At 45.0% G+C, this 16,839-nt stretch overlaps 1 protein-coding gene across 1 annotated transcript in view; it reads left to right on the forward strand.

Annotated features, from left to right (window-relative positions):
* Positions 1-9,150: 9,150 nt before the first annotated feature.
* INAFM2 (InaF motif containing 2) overlaps positions 9,151-16,839 on the forward strand; it is a 184,561-nt gene continuing 176,872 nt past the window's right edge. The window contains exon 1 of the mRNA XM_075283085.1: positions 9,151-9,664. The gene's annotated coding sequence lies outside the window, so the exon portion shown is untranslated. The remainder of the gene's footprint in view (positions 9,665-16,839) is intronic.

Here is a 16,839-nt window from a genome sequence, read left to right on the forward strand (position 1 = left end):
CCTAGTCTGGAGGAGGGAGTTTTTTAAGGTCGAATCACAAGCACCTCGCTTCTTTTTTCCGGGACCCAGAAGAAACAGCTCCCAGAAAAAGCTCCTGCGCAACTAGTATTGATTTCAATAAGAGCTGTCTTTTTGGTCAGGGTTTTGAGGCGATTACGGCCTCAAAACCCTGACCAAAAAAACTCTGTGTGAACTTACCCTTAGGATCCATTCACAAAGAGTTTTTGGGCGCTGATTTTGACGCTGAATCCGCGTCAGAATCCATGTGGAAAAAACGCCTCCTCATAGAGTTCTATGGGTTCCGCAGCGTAGGTGAACCTGCCTTTTTCGCCGCCTGAGGCGGACGACAGAAAGCGCCCCCCCGAGAGGAGGAGGCAGAGCATAGGGAGCATGGTGGAGCGGTGTTAGCAGGCAGAGAGCAGGTACGGAGAGGACCTGCTCCAGCAGCCTCCCCAATCCACTGCTTGGTGACGCTAAGCTAGTCCAGGACAGCTTGTCCTGGACTGGCTTAGGTAAGCAAAAATGCCGCCCTCCCTGGGGCCCTGGCATAGCGCCGCCTGAAGCAGTCGCTTCAGGTCGCCTCATGGGAGGTGCGGCGCTGGTTTCGCTCGCTTTATTTTTCCACTCGCGGAAAAAAAAGCTTCCTTCAGGCAGATTCCGCCTGCAAAACCCAACTCAGTCAATGGAAGGTGGAAAATCCACATTGCGGATTTGGGCGTGGAATTGGCAAAAAGCGTGTGGAAAAAACACTAGCGGTTTTTTCAAGATCCATACACTGTGCTGGAGGAAAAAAAAACATAAACTAAAACAATGCTCCAAAAACTGTTTCCCAAAACCATTTCCTAATTCATGAAGCAGATTTTTTCCTCGCCAAAAGACTCCATGTGAATGGGCCCTTATCGCGGAGAGGCCCCTGTGGTGGAGAGGTCAATAACAACTACCAGGATTGACAGGCATGCAAGAAATGCACGAATAGCAGCGATAGCTCCATCCAAGGAATGCTTAAGGAATGTGCGTCAATAAGTGAAGACCACAAGGATCTGCACCAGACTAAATGAAGCTGAAGACTAAATAAGACGCAAAAGGCCGAAGGATTGATAGTTTGTTTGCATTTTGTGGTGGCTGCTGTGCGGCCCGGGAGATGCCATATGTGCTGTGCGCTGCCGTACAGTCTCTAATGATATTAGCTCTGCTTGTATATACGGAATAATAGGATTAGTGATCAGTGAGAATAGTGGCCTACATATCATACTCAACCCTTCCATGCGCCATGGCTGATCATGGCACCATCACTAGTCTACTCACCAATGATCAGTCATGGTCAGGTGTCCACATACCTTTCCCTATATAGTCCTCCTCACTGTTCTGGGTAGGGATGTGTGGTTTTGTATCATATAGCATCTTCTTTCAGGGGTAAAGCAATGTTTTTGGTTATGTCCTTGAGAGTCTCCTTATGAAAATTCTCTATAAAATGATAAGAAAAACTTGGATGACTCCAGTCGTGCGGCTGGGAGATAGTACCCTGAGCCGGTACAGACTGAGCGCCCAAAACCTGGAGATGGAGACGGGGTGACACAGGCAGACGTACAAGCCACGGGAGAACAGTCTGTGCCAGCACTGTGATCAGGGGGCCCTAGAAGACAAGACCCACTTCCTGCTACACTGCACCAAATACTCAGCTGTGAGGGCCGTCTACTACCAAAGACTCTCTGCCCACATCCCAGACTTCACATCTGCAGACGAGAAGAGGAAACTCTACATCCTGCTGGTAGAAGAGGAGACCACTGTGGAGATCACTGCCCAATACGTGTCCAGCTGTCACCAAACCAGAGGAAGATGAGACTCCACGGACTATTATACCCCAAACCACCCACCCACCCCACCTCCCCATATAGCGGTCACCAACTAAGAGGAAGATGAGACTCCACGGACTGTTATACCCCAAACCACCCACCCCACCTCCCCATATAGCGGTCACCAACTAAGAGGAAGCTGAGACTCCACGGACTGTTATACCCCAAATCACCCCCCCCACCCCACCTCCCCAAATAGCGGTCACCATCTAAGAGGAAGATGAGACTCCACGGACTGTTGTACCCCAAATCACCCACCCCACCCCACTTCCCTATATAGCGGTCACCAACTAAGAGGAAGATGAGACTCCATGGACTGTTATACCCCAAATCGCCCCCCCCCCCCACCTCCCCATATAGCGGTCACCAACTAAGAGGAAGATGAGACTCCACGGACTGTTATACCCCAAACCATCCGCCCCACCCCCCATACTCTCCCCCTCGACTCCAACTCCCCCCCCCACACACACACACACACTTTACTAGCTTTGGCAATGCCAAATATCCATTCGGACGTGCCAATAAAGCCTATTTGACTTGATTTGATAGTCATACCTTATGTACGCTATGCATGGTGTGTATACAGCACCTGGTATGGGTCAGATCTGTACATCCATGGGTAGGGTTGAGCGATCGGGATCGGAAAAGATCAGATTCCGATCTTTTCCCATGGGATCGAGGTCGGAGGTTATTTCCCACAATGCTTGGCTACTGCCCAATCAATGTGGGAAAAGCTAGCAATGATGGGCTAGTAGCCAAGCATTGTGGGAAATAACCTCCGACCTCGATCCAGCGGGAAAAGATTGGAATCGTAATCCGATCTTTTCCAATCCCGATCGCTCAACCCTATCCATGGTTTATATATGGAGGAATATGGAGGTATCATGCTTCACATCGCAGGTGAGGATCCCTTAAGAAAAGCACAGAAGAAACAAATCTGGAATAGCAGATGTAGCAGAGCTGATTTTGTTATCGGAAAATGTTGCAGGAATTGGACAGAAAACAAGACGGGCGCGGCAGACACTTGTCCGGGCTGATCCTACTCCTTTTCATAAAGGTCACCATGACTATCATGCGTCGGAAAATAGGAAACCGCTGGGGTTAATGCAAATCTTGCTGGTGAACAGGAGTCTACGTGTCTGTAATATTATATACAGGGGGGAATACTAGTAATAATGGTAATAAATAAGAAGCTGTACAAGTGTCATCATGCAAATTGTGTCATTACAGCTCTTTAGGAAAATCCCGGGACTTGGTGTCGCTCCTTTTATTGTTTCTTGTTAAGATGGAGTATTTACATACAGGTTTCTGGCAGCGACGTGCCATTATTATAGGTATGCCTGTTACAGGGCTGGAGGGTATTTGCATTTATACAAATCCTCTAGGCAAGTCTGCTCCCTGTATAACCAAAGCTCCATGTATCAGGTGACGTATGGCGGAGCTCATAGTGTATATAATGTATGTGTAAGCTCCATGTATCAGGTGACGTATGGCGGAGCTCATAGTGTATATAGTGTATGCGTAAGCTCCATGTATCAGGTGACGTATGGCGGAGCTCATAGTGTATATAGTGTATGTGTAAGCTCCATGTATCAGGTGACGTATGGCGGAGCTCATAGTGTATATAGTGTATGCGTAAGCTCCATGTATCAGGTGACGTATGGCGGAGCTCATAGTGTATATAGTGTATGCGTAAGCTCCATGTATCAGGTGACGTATGGCGGAGCTCATAGTGTATATAGTGTATGCGTAAGCTCCATGTATCAGGTGACGTATGGCGGAGCTCATAGTGTATATAGTGTATGTGTAAGCTCCATGTATCAGGTGACGTCTGGAGGAGCTCATAGTGTATATAGTGTATGTGTAAGCTCCATGTATCAGGTGACGTATGGCGGAGCTCATAGTGTATATAGTGTATGTGTAAGCTCCATGTATCAGGTGACGTATGGCGGAGCTCATAGTGTATGTGCTATATGTGTAAGCTCCATGTATCAGGTGACGTATGGCGGAGCGCATAGTGTATGTGCTGTATGTGTAAGCTCCATGTATCAGGTGACGTATGGCGGAGCTCATAGTGTATATAGTGTATGTGTAAGCTCCATGTATCAGGTGACGTATGGCGGAGCTCATAGTGTATATAGTGTATGTGTAAGCTCCATGTATCAGGTGACGTATGGTGGCGCTCATAGTGTATATAGTGTATGTGTAAGCTCCATGTATCAGGTGACGTATGGCGGAGCTCATAGTGTATGTGCTGTATGTGTAAGCTCCATGTATCAGGTGACGTATGGCGGAGCTCATAGTGTATATAGTGTATGTGTAAGCTCCAGGTATCAGGTGACGTATGGCGGAGCTCATAGTGTATATAGTGTATGTGTAAGCTCCATGTATCAGGTGACGTATGGTGGCGCTCATAGTATATATAGTGTATGTGTAAGCTCCATGTATCAGGTGACGTATGGCGGAGCTCATAGTGTATATAGTGTATGTGTAAGCTCCATGTATCAGGTGACGTATGGTGGCGCTCAGTGTATATAGTGTATGTGTAAGCTCCAGGTATCAGGTGACGTATGGCGGAGCTCATAGTGTATATAGTGTATGTGTAAGCTCCATGTATCAGGTGACGTATGGTGGCGCTCATAGTATATATAGTGTATGTGTAAGCTCCATGTATCAGGTGACGTATGGCAGAGCTCATAGTGTATATAGTGTATGTGTAAGCTCCATGTATCAGGTGACGTATGGAGGAGCTCATAGTGTATATAGTGTATGTGTAAGCTCCATGTATCAGGTGACGTATGGTGGCGCTCATAGTGTATATAGTGTATGTGTAAGCTCCATGTATCAGGTGACGTATGGCGGAGCTCATAGTGTATGTGCTGTATGTGTAAGCTCCATGTATCAGGTGACGTATGGCGGAGCTCATAGTGTATATAGTGTATGTGTAAGCTCCATGTATCAGGTGACGTATGGTGGCGCTCATAGTATATATAGTGTATGTGTAAGCTCCATGTATCAGGTGACGTATGGCGGAGCTCATAGTGTATATAGTGTATGTGTAAGCTCCATGTATCAGGTGACGTATGGCGGAGCTCATAGTGTATATAGTGTATGTGTAAGCTCCATGTATCAGGTGACGTATGGCGGAGCTCATAGTGTATATAGTGTATGTGTAAGCTCCATGTATCAGGTGACGTATGGTGGCGCTCATAGTGTATATAGTGTATGTGTAAGCTCCATGTATCAGGTGACGTATGGTGGCGCTCATAGTGTATATAGTGTATGTGTAAGCTCCATGTATCAGGTGACGTATGGCGGAGCTCATAGTGTATATAGTGTATGTGTAAGCTCCATGTATCAGGTGACGTATGGCGGAGCTCATAGTGTATATAGTGTATGTGTAAGCTCCATGTATCAGGTGACGTATGGAGGAGCTCATAGTGTATATAGTGTATGTGTAAGCTCCATGTATCAGGTGACGTATGGCGGAGCTCATAGTGTATATAGTGTATGTGTAAGCTCCATGTATCAGGTGACGTATGGCGGAGCTCATAGTGTATATAGTGTATGTGTAAGCTCCATGTATCAGGTGACGTATGGCGGAGCTCATAGTGTATATAGTGTATGTGTAAGCTCCATGTATCAGGTGACGTATGGCGGAGCTCATAGTGTATATAGTGTATGTGTAAGCTCCATGTATCAGGTGACGTATGGCGGAGCTCATAGTGTATATAGTGTATGTGTAAGCTCCATGTATCAGGTGACGTATGGCGGAGCTCATAGTGTATATAGTGTATGTGTAAGCTCCATGTATCAGGTGACGTATGGCGGAGCTCATAGTGTATATAGTGTATGTGTAAGCTCCATGTATCAGGTGACGTATGGTGGCGCTCATAGTATATATAGTGTATGTGTAAGCTCCATGTATCAGGTGACGTATGGTGGCGCTCATAGTGTATATAGTGTATGTGTAAGCTCCATGTATCAGGTGACGTATGGCAGAGCTCATAGTATATATAGTGTATGTGTAAGCTCCATGTATCAGGTGACGTATGGCGGAGCTCATAGTGTATATAGTGTATGTGTAAGCTCCATGTATCAGGTGACGTATGGCGGAGCTCATAGTGTATATAGTGTATGTGTAAGCTCCATGTATCAGGTGACGTATGGCGGAGCTCATAGTATATATAGTGTATGTGTAAGCTCCAGGTATCAGGTGATGTATGGCGGAGCTCATAGTGTATATAGTGTATGTGTAAGCTCCATGTATCAGGTGACGTATGGTGGCGCTCATAGTATATATAGTGTATGTGTAAGCTCCATGTATCAGGTGACGTATGGCGGAGCTCATAGTGTATATAGTGTATGTGTAAGCTCCATGTATCAGGTGACGTATGGCGGAGCTCATAGTATATATAGTGTATGTGTAAGCTCCAGGTATCAGGTGATGTATGGCGGAGCTCATAGTGTATATAGTGTATGTGTAAGCTCCATGTATCAGGTGACGTATGGTGGCGCTCATAGTATATATAGTGTATGTGTAAGCTCCATGTATCAGGTGACGTATGGCGGAGCTCATAGTGTATATAGTGTATGTGTAAGCTCCATGTATCAGGTGACGTATGGCAGAGCTCATAGTATATATAGTGTATGTGTAAGCTCCATGTATCAGGTGACGTATGGCGGAGCTCATAGTGTATATAGTGTATGTGTAAGCTCCATGTATCAGGTGACGTATGGTGGCGCTCATAGTGTATATAGTGTATGTGTAAGCTCCATGTATCAGGTGACGTATGGCGGAGCTCATAGTATATATAGTGTATGTGTAAGCTCCATGTATCAGGTGACGTATGGTGGCGCTCATAGTATATATAGTGTATGTGTAAGCTCCATGTATCAGGTGACGTATGGCGGAGCTCATAGTGTATATAGTGTATGTGTAAGCTCCATGTATCAGGTGACGTATGGCGGAGCTCATAGTGTATGTGCTGTATGTGTGACATGACGTGGAGCTGTGCAGAGGGAATTGTGTGACTAACACTGCCCTATAGCAGGAGGGCCAGAAAAACTAGTTCTCATTTTCTCCCAAAAAAGGTTTATGGCATCGTCCATCATCCCGTCAGTATAGTGTATATAGGTCAGAAGGCGGTCCTGTCAAGTAAAGGTGGTCCTTAAAGGGATAGTCTGGAGAAAGGAAAGGGAAAGGAAAGGAAAGGAAGAAAGAAAAAGTTCTTGCTATGATGAGTTATCTGAGCACACAGCTTTATAGGTCACTGTTCTGTTCTAACTCTGGAAGCACCCGATGTAGTGTGTGTATATATATATATATATATATATATATATATATATATCCTATTAATATTATAAATGTGAAAGTTTGTGAGTTTGGATGTTTGTGGGTTTGTGTATTCGGATGTTTGTTAGTCAATCACGCAAAACCCGCTTGACCGATTTGGCTGAAATTTTCCACAAACATAGTTAATACACCCCATTGCGCAATAGGCTACTTTTCGTCACAATAGCGCACATATGTTTTTCCCAGGACCCCCACAAAACCCAAACTCACATCACTATCTCTGCAATCTCACACACTTTGGACCCCGATTTGGCTGAAATTTTCCACAAACATAGTCCCTACACTCGATTGCGCAATAGGCTACTTTTCGTCACAATAGCGCACATACGTTTTTTCCAGGACCCTTTGGATGTTCGGATGTTTGGCGGTCAATCACGCAAAAACCGCTCCACCGATTTGGCTGAAATTTTCCATAGTCCCTACACTCGATTGCGCAATAGGCTACTTTTCGTCACAATAGCGCACATACGTTTTTCCCAGGACCCTTTGGATGTTCGGATCTTTGGCGGTCAATCACGCAAAAACCGCTCCACGATTTGGCTGAAATTTTCCACAAACATAGTCCCTACACTCGATTGCGCAATAGGCTACTTTTCGTCACAATAGCACACATACGTTTTTCCCAGGACCCCCACAAAACCCAAACTCACATCACTATCTCTGCAATCTCACACACTTTGGACCATAGCAAGCCACAAAATTCATATTACCCTCTACAGCAGAGGTCAGCAACCCCTCACACACATGCCAAGAGTGGCACTCCTGCCATATTTCACTGGCATGCCAGCAGCACAGGACCTGCAAGAGTTAAATAAAGTCTCTGCTAGAGCTGAGGCATAAGGACACTCCCCTTTGAGAGGGGTGCAGGAAACCCAGGGGGTGGAGCTTAGTCGCTCAGGTCTGTGCCTGCTATAGTGATAGCTCCTGCCGAAGCTGCTAGCAAACTGAAAGTAAGAAACACACAGCTCCCTTCCTTTACTTCCTATTCTCATTAATGTCAGGCATGGGGTTATTAGTTTAGTGTTAGTAACTCCATGTACCTCACATTAATAGGAATAAACCCCATCATGTCCCTCATATTAACCCTTGTGTGCCCCATATAAAGGTTACTAATATGTGAGACATATGGAGGGACTAATAAAAGACCTCAGTAATGAAGATACTTAATTATTACCTCCAAGTCTCTCACATATCAGTAACTAGAGATGAGCGAGTACTGTGGGGATCAGCTGATCTGAACAGCACGCTCCATAGAAATGAATGGATGCACCTGGTACTTCCGCTTGGACGTAGCCAGCGCGCTTAACCCCCCGCGTGCCGGCTACGTCCATTCATTTCTATGCGAGCGTGCTGTTCGGATCGGCTGATCCCAACAGTACCCGCTCATCTCTATCAGTAACTCTTACACTGGGGTTAATGTGAGGGACATGATGGGGTTAATTGCTATTAATAAGAGGCACATGGAGTTACTAAACTGTCATGCACAGGGCCAGACTTTATGTTGCTTACTCAAGAGTATCCTGTGCCCAAAACTTACATGTACTGGCGGAAAATAACAAATCATACAATGTCGTATATCGAAGTATATTAACCTGAAATACCTCTGTCCCAAAGTCACTATGTACAGTTTATACCAACACCGTATAGCGGCTGAAATACAAATTACATTCAACACAAAAGTCTCATGTGCTCTCAGAATTACAGCAACAACAAGATACACAGTTACATTTCATATCCCAGACCTTATACACAGTACGAAAACCTTACCCTCGCCTGTATATACCCACTTCTACAATCACTGCAGACGAAGTCGCGGGTACCAGCTAGTATATATATATATATATATATATATATATATACACATTGATGTCATAGTACTGGGATAATACACACAGTGATGTCACAGTACAGGGATAATACACACAGTGATGTCACAGTACAGGGATAATACACACAGTGATGTCACAGTACAGAGATAATACACACAGTGATGTCACAGTACAGAGATAATACACACAGTGATGTCACAGTACAGGGATAATACACAGTGATGTCACAGTACAGGGATAATACACACAGTGATGTCACAGTACAGAGATAATACACACAGTGATGTCACAGTACAGGGATAATACACACAGTGATGTCACAGTACAGGGATAATACACCCAGTGATGTCACAGTACAGGGATCATACACACAGTGATGTCACAGTACAGGGATAATACACACAGTGATGTCACAGTACAGGGATAATACACACAGTGATGTCACAGTACAGGGATAATACACAAAGTGATGTCACAGTACAGGGATAATATACACAGTGATGTCACAGTACAGGGATAATACACACAGTGATGTCACAGTACAGGGATAATACACACAGTGATGTCACAGTACAGAGATAATACACACAGTGATGGCACAGTACAGGGATAATACACACAGTGATGTCACAGTACAGGGATAATATACACACAGAGATGTCACAGTACAGGGATAATACACACAGTGATGTCACAGTACAGGGATAATACACACAGTGATGTCACAGTACAGGGATAATACACACAATGATGTCACAGTACAGGGATAATACACACAGTGATGTCACAGTATAGAGATAATACACACAGTGATGTCACAGTACAGGGATAATACACACAGTGATGTCACAGTACAGGGATAATACACACAGTGATGTCACAGTATAGAGATAATACACACAGTGATGTCACAGTACAGGGATAATACACACAGTGATGTCACAGTATAGAGATAATACACACAGTGATGTCACAGTACAGGGAAAATACACACAGTGATGTCACAGTACAGGGATAATACACACAGTGATGTCACAGTACAGGGATAATACACACAGTGATGTCACAGTACAGGGATAATACACAGTGATGTCACAGTACAGGGATAATACACTGTGATGTCACAGTACAGGGATAATACACAGTGATGTCACAGTACAGAGATAATACACACAGTTATGTCACAGTACAGGGAAAATACACACAGTGATGTCACAGTACAGGGATAATATACACAGTGATGTCACAGTACAGGGATAATACACACAGTGTTGTCACAGTACAGGGATAATACACACAGTGATGTCACAGTACAGGGATAATACGCACAGTGATGTCACAGTACAGGGATAATACGCACAGTGATGTCACAGTACAGGGATAATACACAGTGATGTCACAGTACAGGGATAATACACACAGTGATGTCACAGTACAGGGATAATACACAGTGATGTCACAGTACAGGGATAATACACACAGTGATGTCACAGTACAGGATAATACACACAGTGATGTCACAGTACAGGGATAATACACACAGTGATGTCACAGTACAGGGATAATACACACAGTGATGTCACAGTACAGAGATAATACACACAGTGATGTCACAGTACAGGATAATACACACAGTGATGTCACAGTACAGGGATAATACACACAGTGATGTCACAGTACAGGGATAATACACACAGTGATGTCACAGTACAGGGATAATACACACAGTGATGTCACAGTACAGGGATAATACACACAGTGATGTCACAGTACAGGGATAATACACACAGTGATGTCACAGTACAGGGATAATACACACAGTGATGTCACAGTACAGGGATAATACACACAGTGATGTCACAGTACAGGATAATACACGCAGTGATGTCAGAGTACAGGGATAATACACACAGTGATGTCACAGTACAGAGATAATACACACAGTGATGTCACAGTACAGGATAATACACACAGTGATGTCACAGTACAGGGATAATACACACAGTGATGTCACAGTACAGGGATAATACACACAGTGATGTCACAGTACAGGATAATACACGCAGTGATGTCACAGTACAGAGAATACACACAGTGATGTCACAGTACATGATAATACACGCAGTGATGTCAAAGTAATGCTCACTATGATCTCATCGTACAGGTATGACGCTCACTATGACGTGATATCTCAGGGATAATGTACACACTGGGGATGATAAACTAATAAACTTGCGCCAGAATTCTGGTATAATATGGCATCATTTTCGGGGTGTTTAGATAGTACCGGTTTGCTCAGAAGGGAGTACATCTTAATATGCAAAACTGTGAACCAAACTAATCCAAGTAATAAGTGGTGTAAAGTTCACGGCCAGACTGTTAAATGTGAAATTCCTGATATTACCACTAAAGGTCGCTAAATAACTGTAGAGTTACCTGCAATACATTAAAGCTCCACTAGAGGGCCACATAAGGCATTGCATTAAGGTATCCATTCATTTCTTTCTATACATATTCTATTTATGATTAATATATAGATAGAGAGAAGGAAAGAGTTAAACCGTAACATATAATAAAAGGAAACTGATCAGATATTACAGGTTTTCCTAGGACAAAATAGATGTCATGCCAACTTTTACAGGGAGTATAGCGCCTATAGCGCCATCTATGGGCCTTTAGTAGGATCAGAAACATACATATGTGAACATAAACTGATCAGGCAATTCTGAGATAATTATCGTTTATGGATATGCAAATCAGTTGGCAAGTGTAACAGGGGCGGGGATTGATTTGCTGACAGACAGTTGCAAATGCTCCGGTTCCCCTTTAGCGATGGTCACTTGCAGGCTGATTGATAAAATATCACTATGTCTGCATTGTTTGTGGCCATACAGGTATGTTTAGGTCCTATTAAGGGCCCCTATACTGCAGGGGGGCGATGACGCTGAATAATAAGGCCCGCCCTTCTGACACTGCAGTGATATCGGTTCTGAGACTGGCATCAGGGCACCAGCAAAGTCATACTGTCAGCTCTCTAGTGGTATATAATAGCGTCATAGGACATGAAAGGTCCTCACTAAGTGCTGTACTGATGGCTGCCATCTGCTGGTAAAAGGGGAATATGTCCCATGTAATATTCACCAATCACCAGCAGATGGCAGCCATCATTATTTATGTCCTGTATAATCTAATCTTGTGCCCGCGACTTCAGAGAGAAATGGACAATGTGTGAGTAATAAAAAAATTAATGGGATAAAAAATATCACCGGTCATATCGCGTGCGCTGTAATAGAGACAAATACCTGCAGTTGAAGTCATTAGGCATTTCATATGGTAATCGCAAAATCTATATTGTTGGGTTTTTTTTGACACACCTATGTTATGTTGATATATAGACGACATTGTATGATTTATTATTTTCCACCAGTATGTGTAAGTTTGGGGCACTCGATACTCTTGAGTAAGCGACATAAAACATGTGAGAAGAGAGGAGCGCCCAAATGAGTTCCTGCCACTTAGCGTTTGGCCCTGGGTCATTGTAAATGACAACTTTAGGGGAAATTGCAGCCTCTTAAATTGAATAGGCAAATTAGTTGGGATAATTAGGATTCGGGGGATCAGCAGTTCTCTTGGATTGCTGCCGTCGATGATCCGCCTGCTCCGGCCTTTTAGCAGTTCTCAAGCTGGCCTGCCACTGAACTTGCTCCTCGAACCGTGCCTATGATTGTTCTGGCATCTCAGCACCTCGCTGGGACGCCATATAATGAGTGTGTTGTTGGCGTTGATGATCCGCGTGCTCTGGCGTTTCGGCAGCTCTCAAGCTGGCCTGCCGCTGAACTTGTTCCTCGAACCGTGCCTATGATTGTTCTGGCATCTCAGCAGATCACTGATACGCCATATAATGAGTGTGTTAGCATCGATGGTTTGCCTAGTCTGGTGTTTCGGCAGCTCTCAAGCTGTCCTGCCACTGAACTTGTTCTTCGCGTCGTGCCTGTGATTGTTCCGGCATCTCAGCAGCTCACTGGGACACCATATAATGAGCGTGTTGGCGTCCTTGTCTCGCGTTTCAGCAGCTCTAAGAGCCGCTTGATCCTCCCGAGCTCCGCTAGAGGAGAACTCTGTGACTTCTGGCTTCCTTCATAGTTCTAGTTTTGTGAGAATTTTGCAACAAATTAGATTTCCATTTTCCCGGCATGTTTAACATTGGCAAACTGCCAAGTTGGATTACAGTGAAAACAACAAATGAAAAGTAAATCAAAATTCACGAACGAACACAAACTGATCACAACACAAACAACAAAATCCGAGTTGCTAAGCAACCGAACAACGAAACCAAAAGTAAACAAACATCGCAAAGCAAGTAATAAATTCCGATTAACAAAGCAAAAGACCGTCAGTAAAGAGAATGAAACGAAACCAAAACAACAATCCTGCGATGACCATATCAAATACCTGTCACAAAAAAACAAACTGCAGATATTTGTCTCTATTACAGCGCAAGCAATATATATAGTGTACTTATAACATGCAGTGTATATTAATGACGGGTGCTCACGGGGGACTTAAATACACCTCCTTGCACCCCCTCATTCCAGATATGCGTTTGTATTGGTTCACTGATGTTATTGTTATTAAGCTGCCTGAAGTCGGGGTCTCCCCCACAGTTCCAACCAATGAGGTTTGTATGTTCAGATGCTATATGTTCCCAGATATTTGCTGTCCTCTAGGCCAGTCCGCAGTCCAGACACTAGGACGCAATGCATCATGATTTTTCCCTATTGCCATCTCCTCTCGGACTGTGTTTTCATGGTAGAGAGGTTGTGGGAGAAATCTGGAGCTTTAGTGTCTAAAACAGCGGTAGGGAACCTTTGGCTCTCCCGCTGCTGTGAAACTGCAACTCCCAACATGCTCCATTCACTTCCATGGGAGTTCCAAGAAGAGCAAAGTATGCATGCTGGGAGTTGTAGTTTTGCAACAGCTGGAATGCTGAAGGTTGCCTACTAGAGATGAGCGAGTAGTATTCAATCAAGTAGGTATTCGATAGAATACTACGGTATTCGAAAAATTCGTACTCTATCGAATACTACTAGCTATTCGCAGTAGATATTCGATTCAGAATCAGCGTTGATTGGCTGAATACTATACAGCAGGGGTCTCAAACTCGCGGCCCCCCGAACAATTTTGTGCGGCCCGCACAAGCCGAGGGACGCCGGATCTGTGTCGAATAAATTGCGAGATGATTATATCCACTAGCCGCTACGTTCCCGCTAGTGGACATATAAGCGCGCCTACAGGTCTATTAGTGAAACTGTAGAGCGCGGCGGGGGAGCGTTGGATGGTGAGTATAAGTGTTTTTTTGTGTGTTAAAGAGGACCTTTCACCATTTTGCCCATAGGCAGTTCTATATACTGCCGGAAAGCTGACAGTGCGCTGAATTGTGAAGAGCTTATGGTCCGGTACCGTAGCTCTTCTATGGTCAGAAGGGTGTTTCTGACACTCAGTCAGAGACGTCCTTCTTCACAGCACAACCAATCGCGCTGTGCTGTGAGAGACGGGAGGAACGCCCCCTCCCTCCCTGATAATGCTTGTCTATGGACGAGTACTGTGAGCAGAGGGAGGGGGGAGCTCCTCCCGGCTCTCACAGTACAGCGCAATTGGTTGTGCTGTGAAGAAGGACGTCTCTGACTGAGTGTCAGAAACACCCTTCTGACCATAGAAGAGCTACGGTACCGGACCATAAGCTCTTCACACCGGGCCCACATCGGGAAAGCCGACAGTGCGCTGAACTCAGCGCACTGTCAGCTTTCCGGCAGTATATAAAACTGCCTGTGGACAAAATGGTGAAAGGTCCTCTTTAAACATTGAGGTGGAATGAAGGGGCTCATGACACTGGGGGCAGACGAAGGGAAGGGGAGAACGGCATGACACTGGGGCAGAAATGGAGGGACATGAATCTGGGGGCAGAGATGGGGGGACATGAATCTGGGGGGCAGAGATGGGGGGACATGAATCTGGGGGGCAGAAATGGGGGGACATGAATCTGGGGGGCAGAAATGGGGGGACATGAATCTGGGGGGCAGAGATGGGGGACATGAATCTGGGGGCAGAGATGGGGGACATGAATCTGGGGGCAGATGAAGGGTGTATATGTAACTGGGGGAAAGATGGAGGGGGGGACATATAGTTTACGGGTGACTAGGAGGATTATACAGTGTGGAGGCACATGAAAAATGAATGGGCGGAGTCAACATAAAAGTGGGTGGATCTAAATTTGCTGCGGTGCAGCCCGCCGACTGGCTGGGATCTTGCTCTGCGGCCCACATGCTGAGTTGAGTTTGAGACCCCTGCTATACAGTGTACAGCATTCGGACAATCAACGCTGGTTCTGCTGGAGGCTTGTCTGTGAGGAGGCGGAGTCTAAGATCAGACCAAAGCAGTCTCCATTGTGGTCTGATCTTTAGACTCCGCCTCCTCACAGACGAGCCTCCAGCAGAACCAGCATTGATTGGTTGAATGCTGTACACTGGCCAATCAACGCTGGTCAATGCATTCCTATGACAAAAAGTCAGCTGCCTCATAACAGCAAGCTGCCAGCTCTCCCGACTAGCAAGGACGAGCCTGCTGCAGAACCAGTGTTGATTTGCCGCAGGCTCGTCTTTGCTAGTCAGGAGAGCTGGCAGCTTGTGGTTACGAGGGAGCTTACTTTTTATCAGCACAACTGCAATGGGGTCCGTGTGCTTTAACTGCACAGCGCTCCTCCTAAACACTCTCCTCCTGCTATTTGTGGACTTGGTGACTCTCCTTTAGTCGAATAGTGGTTTCCCCTGAAACAAGCATTTTTTCCCATTGACTATAATGGGATTCAATATTCAATCGAGTGGTCGAATATTGAGGCTCTACTCGAAACAAATATGGAATCTCGAATCTTTCACTGTTCGCTCATCTCTATTGCCTACCCCTGGTCTAAAACATCAGAGCGATGAGGTGCCGGCCACAACATAGGTGTCAGAGGTTACTGACCCTGTACTAGTTCATTACTGCCTCTCCTGGCAGGTAGGTGATATTACACAGTCGTGAGGGCTGCTGTATGAGCCTCTGCTGTTATACAACCCCTGGCCAAAATGATGGAATCACCAGTCCCTGAGGATGTTCCTTGAGTTGTTTAATCTTGTAGAAAAAAAAAAACAGATCACAGCCATGGAAAAAACACTAAAGACATTTCATATGGCAACTTTCTGGCTTTAACAAACACTAAAAGAAATCAAGAAAAATATTTGTGATAGCCAGGAACAGTTAGATATTTAGAACAAGCATGATGAATAAATTATGGAATCACTCAATTCTGAGGAAAAAAAATATGGAACCATGAAAAACAAAGTAACACTCCAACACATCACTAGGACTTTGTTGCACCACCTCTGGCTTTTTATAACTGCTTGCAGTCTCTGAGGTATTAACTTCATGAGTGGGCTCCACAAACACTATTATTATACTCTGGGGTCTTTTCAGAGAACATAAAAAACATTGTTACTTACCTCTCTGGGTTCCAGACAGGCTTTGGGTCTACTTGTGCGATGTCCCTGACATTACATGACCGGGACCTGAGTCCTGGGTCATGTGACATCCCGGACGTTATTGAAGATGGCCTGACACCACCAAAGGGGTGCAGCGGAGGCAGAGCCAGGGATAGGAAAGTAACACTGTTTTTTATGTTGGTATCTCTCCTCGGTCTCCGATTATTATACTCTGAAAAGACTTAATAAAGACTGAAATAATTGCTCATTTGTGTCCACAGTGTGGC

Source organism: Leptodactylus fuscus, chromosome 7 (assembly GCF_031893055.1).
Source record: "Leptodactylus fuscus isolate aLepFus1 chromosome 7, aLepFus1.hap2, whole genome shotgun sequence".
NCBI lineage: Eukaryota > Metazoa > Chordata > Amphibia > Anura > Leptodactylidae > Leptodactylus > Leptodactylus fuscus.